Source organism: Cherax quadricarinatus, chromosome 19, assembly GCF_038502225.1.
Source record: "Cherax quadricarinatus isolate ZL_2023a chromosome 19, ASM3850222v1, whole genome shotgun sequence".
In the NCBI taxonomy this organism is placed as follows: domain Eukaryota; kingdom Metazoa; phylum Arthropoda; class Malacostraca; order Decapoda; family Parastacidae; genus Cherax; species Cherax quadricarinatus.
In genome coordinates this window covers 40,068,865-40,076,001 of record NC_091310.1, presented here as the reverse complement: position 1 = coordinate 40,076,001, position 7,137 = coordinate 40,068,865, and positions in this window count along the sequence as shown.

Below are 7,137 nucleotides of genomic sequence, written 5' to 3'. Positions count from 1 at the left end.
CAGCAGCTTGGAAGAAAGCTACCATCGTACCAATTCCAAAGCCCAAGGACCCAGGCAGTATGAGACCCATATCGCTGACCAGCTGCTTAGCCAAGACTGCTGAGAGGATGGTGTTAAACCGCCTCCTTTGGAAACTTGGACCCTCTCATCATCACATATTTGGCTTCACCAAAGGAGTGGGTACAGCAGAGTGCATAACCACTCTACTAAGCCAGATTGCTGATAGTAACAAAAAACCTAGTATTGTCGTCTACCTCGACCTTGAAAAGGCATTTGAGCTAGCCAGCCCCACAGCAATTCTGGCAATACTAGCTCGGAAGGGAATCAAAGGACGCCTCCTGGCCTGGATAGAGTCCTACCTTAGGGGCAGGCAGGTCTGTGTCAGCTTTCAGGGACACTACTCTTCCTTTAAATCCCTGGAAAACGGTACGCCACAAGGAGGTGTGCTCAGTCCTACCTTGTTTAACATCCTTATGCAGGAACTTGTGAGCCTTCCCTTTCATAGTGGTACACAGCTCCTCAGCTATGCTGATGATCTTGCACTCGTAGTGAATGGGAAAGGCAATTTATAACGACAGGCTCAGAGAGCTTTGGACCTAATTACGCAGTCTTGCAAGGAACTAGGCCTCAAGATCTCGGCCGAGAAATCTCTTGCAATGATGTTCAAGGGACCAGATCCTGTGAATAGATTACGTATTCAGGATATAGAACTTGAGTGGACAGGCTCCTACCTGTACTTGGGAATCTACATTGATAAAAAGCTGACCTTTTAGAAACAGGCCGAGTATGTCAGGTCACGTGCTCTACTCAGACTCAACGCCATGAGAGCCATGACGAGGCACCGTGCAGGGGCAAGCAAAGATGTACTTCGCTTGTACTATATACAAGCTATACGCTCGCTCATTGACTACGGTGCACCGGCGTTAGCTCATCTCTTCCCGCGGAGCAGGCATAGGGTGGAGGTCGTACAAAATCAGGCGATAAGAACTATGCTTGGGGCCCCCATCTGGACCAACACAGTATGTCTCAGATCTGAGGCCCGGCTTCCTTCCTTGGCTGACAGAGTAAGATACATAAACGCCTGGAAAGTGGCCACGATTCTGCACCGGCAGCAACGTACCCCACTAAGGAGATGGATATTAACAACCATGGCACAAGATCCCACACTCTTCACGGACTACTCCTGGATTCGTTCGTTTTGTGCTGCTGGGCGGAAGCTGCTGCCTATACAACTACTCCTTGAGAAGAGTTGTGACCTTCCTGTTGCTGGATATCATCCACCACCTCCCTGGCACCCAGATCCAGCCGATGTTTGCATCATGCAGCTACCCATCTCTAAGCGTCTCTGCAGTCAAGACACCCTCAGCAATCATGCTGAGACAAGCATGGCACTGGCAGAGGGAGGCACATGTGCAGTGTATTTCACAGATGGTTCTGTCGACCCTGACAGGAAGAGAGCAGCAGCTGGACTGTACCACAATGGTCACACACAAGGCTGGCGACTCCCTGACCACTGCACGATCCTTCAAGCTGAGCTGGTGGCGATTCAGCAGGCATTGTCACATGCCCTACGACATCGACTCCGACCTGTCATACATGTTGATTCCACCTCTGCAATCAATGCCCTCTCCCATCCTCAACCACAGGCCAATGTTCACCTCATCACATCGATCCTGAGCATAATGACAGCCTTAGAAGTTCAGGGTAACAGATCGACATTGAACTGGATCTCCAGCCATGCTGGCATCCGGGGAAATGAGGCGGCAGATGATGCAGCCAAGGCAGCAACAGACTATCCACATGTTGGGATTACTGTCCCAATCAGCCTACGACAGACCAAACTGGTGGCTGCCAGAGCCATGAAACTTATGGGGGAGGTCTTAGGTGATACCCCATCTCAACAGTGGTACCGAGCAGCGACTCAGGGAGAACACCCACTATATGATAGAAGCTGGTCCAGAGCGCAGTGTACCGCCATCCATTGGCTTCGTTTGGGCTTTCCCACAGCCAAGATGATGGTAGACAAGGCTGAGGAGGAGATGTGCCAGCACTGTCAGCACGTTGTTCAGCGGCCCCTAACACACTATCTTCTGGAGTGCGAAGTTACTGAGACACTCCGCAGGCAACTAGGAGTGATATTCCCTCCCGAAGAGGACCCAGAGATGACTACGGCCACACTAGTGTACCATGGAGTCAACGAACCAGACAAGCTGTTACCTGTGATAACGACATATCCTCCTCCTCGCTAGTGTCCATAGATAGGAGTACATATGGTGTTGTCGCTTATGAGATGCACCAGTTGAACTGACCAGAAGAGTGCTTGAACAGCATACGTCGCATCATTGTAGAAACCTTTCTCCCTCGGGAACCAGAGACGGGTCATCGCAAGATTGAGACCCGTGCCAGGACTACGGTCTTGGCGAACATTATACATACACACATGCCGCTACTCCAGAACCTCCACGACTATGGTGCTCTTCGCACCAACTCCAAGGTTGAGGGACTGATTACTTCATCTTCTGTACATAGTTTTACTGTCTTCAAGTTATGTTCTGGAATTTGTATTGATAAAGCCACTGGATGGCGAAACGTCTACAATAAAAATACCCAGATGTTGCACATGTCTTAATTTCTGGGATTTTTTTTTTTGTGTCCTCTTGTGTAAAAGTACAGGCAGAAGCTGAGTGTTTAAAGATAGTGCACCCTTGTGTGTGACTATCTGTGTGACTATCTGTGTGACCATCTGTGTGACTGTGTGACTATTTGTGTAAATACCTGTGAGCTGACTAGTTACATAATTAGTGACAGGTTATTTCCTCTAATTGTCTCCCTCATAAATTGTTCAGTTTTACCCGACAATGTTGAACTGTTTGAAGAAAGTTGATCGACTCTCACATTTCCTGTCCCATTCAATTTAGCTAGAGGTAAAATCCTTCAATTACACTTCCTTTTCGCATCTAGATGCCTTAGCAGATTCCTTCCTCAGAAGTTTACTCTGGTCACTGTCTGGGTTAGACATGTACACCGTCCCCAGGACTAGTGTCTCACACTCTGGTCACTGTCTGGGTTAGACCTACACACCGTCCCCAGGACTAGTGTCTCACACTCTGGTCACTGTCTGGGTTAGACCTACACACCGTCCCCAGGACTAGTGTCTCACACTCTGGTCACTGTCTGGGTTAGACCTACACACCGTCCCCAGGACTAGTGTCTCACACTCTGGTCACTGTCTGGGTTAGACCTACACACCGTCCCCAGGACTAGTGTCTCACACTCTGGTCACTGTCTGGATTAGACTTACACACCGTCCCCAGGACTAGTGTCTCACACTCTGGTCACTGTCTGGGTTAGACCTACACACCGTCCCCAGGACTAGTGTCTCACACTCTGGTCACTGTCTGGGTTAGACCTACACACCGTCCCCAGGACTAGTGTCTCACACTCTGGTCACTGTCTGGGTTAGACCTACACACCGTCCCCAGGACTAGTGTCTCACACTCTGGTCACTGTCTGGGTTAGACCTACACACCGTCCCCAGGACTAGTGTCTCACACTCTGGTCACTGTCTGGGTTAGACCTACACACCGTCCCCAGGACTAGTGTCTCACACTCTGGTCACTGTCTGGGTTAGACCTACACACCGTCCCCAGGACTAGTGTCTCACACTCTGGTCACTGTCTGGGTTAGACCTACACACCGTCCCCAGGACTAGTGTCTCACACTCTGGTCACTGTCTGGGTTAGACTTACACACCGTCCCCAGGACTAGTGTCTCACACTCTGGTCACTGTCTGGGTTAGACCTACACACCGTCCCCAGGACTAGTGTCTCACACTCTGGTCACTGTCTGGGTTAGACCTACACACCGTCCCCAGGACTAGTGTCTCACACTCTGGTCACTGTCTGGGTTAGACCTACACACCGTCCCCAGGACTAGTGTCTCACACTCTGGTCACTGTCTGGGTTAGACCTACACACCGTCCCCAGGACTAGTGTCTCACACTCTGGTCACTGTCTGGGTTAGACCTACACACCGTCCCCAGGACTAGTGTCTCACACTCTGGTCACTGTCTGGGTTAGACCTACACACCGTCCCCAGGACTAGTGTCTCACACTCTGGTCACTGTCTGGGTTAGACCTACACACCGTCCCCAGGACTAGTGTCTCACACTCTGGTCACTGTCTGGGTTAGACCTACACACCGTCCCCAGGACTAGTGTCTCACACTCTGGTCACTGTCTGGGTTAGACCTACACACCGTCCCCAGGACTAGTGTCTCACACTCTGGTCACTGTCTGGGTTAGACCTACACACCGTCCCCAGGACTAGTGTCTCACACTCTGGTCACTGTCTGGGTTAGACCTACACACCGTCCCCAGGACTAGTGTCTCACACTCTGGTCACTGTCTGGGTTAGACCTACACACCGTCCCCAGGACTAGTGTCTCACACTCTGGTCACTGTCTGGGTTAGACCTACACACCGTCCCCAGGACTAGTGTCTCACACTCTGGTCACTGTCTGGGTTAGACCTACACACCGTCCCCAGGACTAGTGTCTCACACTCTGGTCACTGTCTGGGTTAGACCTACACACCGTCCCCAGGACTAGTGTCTCACACTCTGGTCACTGTCTGGGTTAGACCTACACACCGTCCCCAGGACTAGTGTCTCACACTCTGGTCACTGTCTGGGTTAGACCTACACACCGTCCCCAGGACTAGTGTCTCACACTCTGGTCACTGTCTGGGTTAGACTTACACACCGTCCCCAGGACTAGTGTCTCACACTCTGGTCACTGTCTGGGTTAGACCTACACACCGTCCCCAGGACTAGTGTCTCACACTCTGGTCACTGTCTGGGTTAGACCTACACACCGTCCCCAGGACTAGTGTCTCACACTCTGGTCACTGTCTGGGTTAGACCTACACACCGTCCCCAGGACTAGTGTCTCACACTCTGGTCACTGTCTGGGTTAGACTTACACACCGTCCCCAGGACTAGTGTCTCACACTCTGGTCACTGTCTGGGTTAGACCTACACACCGTCCCCAGGACTAGTGTCTCACACTCTGGTCACTGTCTGGGTTAGACCTACACACCGTCCCCAGGACTAGTGTCTCACACTCTGGTCACTGTCTGGGTTAGACCTACACACCGTCCCCAGGACTAGTGTCTCACACTCTGGTCACTGTCTGGGTTAGACCTACACACCGTCCCCAGGACTAGTGTCTCACACTCTGGTCACTGTCTGGGTTAGACCTACACACCGTCCCCAGGACTAGTGTCTCACACTCTGGTCACTGTCTGGGTTAGACTTACACACCGTCCCCAGGACTAGTGTCTCACACTCTGGTCACTGTCTGGGTTAGACCTACACACCGTCCCCAGGACTAGTGTCTCACACTCTGGTCACTGTCTGGGTTAGACCTACACACCGTCCCCAGGACTGGTGTCACACACTTCCAGAAACCACACTTACACAGCTTCACATATTATCTTTTCCTTGACGTGAGTCGCAACGCCACTCCTCTTCCTGAAGATTAACATACATGTGCAGCAGTTGGGTTTCTTTATTGATGAAACGTTTCGCCTACACAGTAGACTTCTTCAGTCACATACAAAGGCAGCAGTAGTAATGAAACAAAGATGATTTAATCAGTCCCTCTGTTGCAACCCCTGAATGGGTTACAATGATTATTATGTATATATATAATGTATATTATCTTTTCATATAATTTTATATTGCTTATATTTGCGATAATAGCTAAATCGTAAATATATTGCTTTATATTCTTATTTGACTTATGTTGTTAGGATGTACATAATATGTGCTCAGTTCAAGTCTTGATTGTCAAACTACTGTAATTATCGCTTGTCGCTCGTTATACTGCCGGCTTCTGAGCTGTGCTGTCCACGGGGCTATCACGTGATCGAGGGGGGGGTGTCCTCACCTCTCGTGAAGTATTCAGTCTGCTCTAGACTCGCTTGGAGGTTGGACAGATTGTCTGTCTCATTATTCTTGTTAGTTCTGTAGAACTCTGTTCACAGAACCTTGTATAGACTTAGTGATTTTCGACGTTGTACTGAGGTTGTGTGTCGCTTAGACACTTTGAACATCTCAGGTCCTTAGCTATAGCTTCTGACCTAAATTTCTACTGGTTTCTGTGTATTGTCACAGTCGGGTTTTTCCTATGCTGAACTTAGATTCAGTAGTATGGGAGTTTTGTAACTTTTGTGGAGGATCTGCTGATGGTCCCTACTTAGTGTCGTTATGTTATCTCCTTGATCCTGATTGTGTCGCAGTCGCTTGTTATATGGCTATTGGGCTTAGCATTCTTTTCATTGTTCAAGCAGACTGTTCTGGTTGCCAGTCGGTCAAGAAGTTAGTTCATTAGAGGACTTTGTCAGTCACTTGTTTAAGTCTAGTCGACTCTTGAGACATAACGAACTACTTAGAGCACTTACACGCATACACACAAACTTACTTGTACATATTTGTAATATCTTATTAAATGTTAATGTACCAGAAGGTACTTAAGAATTATAAATGTGATATGTGCTTTCAGCACAATAATATTGAACTCGAGAGATTGATTTTATTTTGATTACTGTGATTAATTTAATTTAATTTACTTTGATAATATACCTCTAGACTTAATAAATTTATTAAATTTTAATTTCTCTAGTTAGTAGCCTACCAGTTGTAATCCTGAAGCACTATTGAATAATACTGAATTTTAATAGATAATTGGACAAGGATACTGACTACTTGTTACGAAAACCCAGTAACAGGCTTGATGCTAGAAGGGCAGTCCTTTCTAGTATTCACTGGAGATCTCTAAGCTTTTAGAATCGCGTTTTTTGTAACACCCTCTGCCTGGAGAAGAGTTCAGCTCCATGGAGCTGATGGACTGATTTCGTCATGTTTGTTTCATTACTACTGCTTCTTTTGTATATGACTGAAGAAGCCAACTGTGTAGGCGAAACGTTTCGTCAATAAAGATGCCCAACTGTTTCACATGTGTCTTAATCTTCACCTGATACTGATAGCTGCCGCTATCAGTGTCATTCAGCTGGCGTGACCCTATTTTCCACAATGAAAACAAAAAAAGGCACAATACCGTGACTGGAACGATACA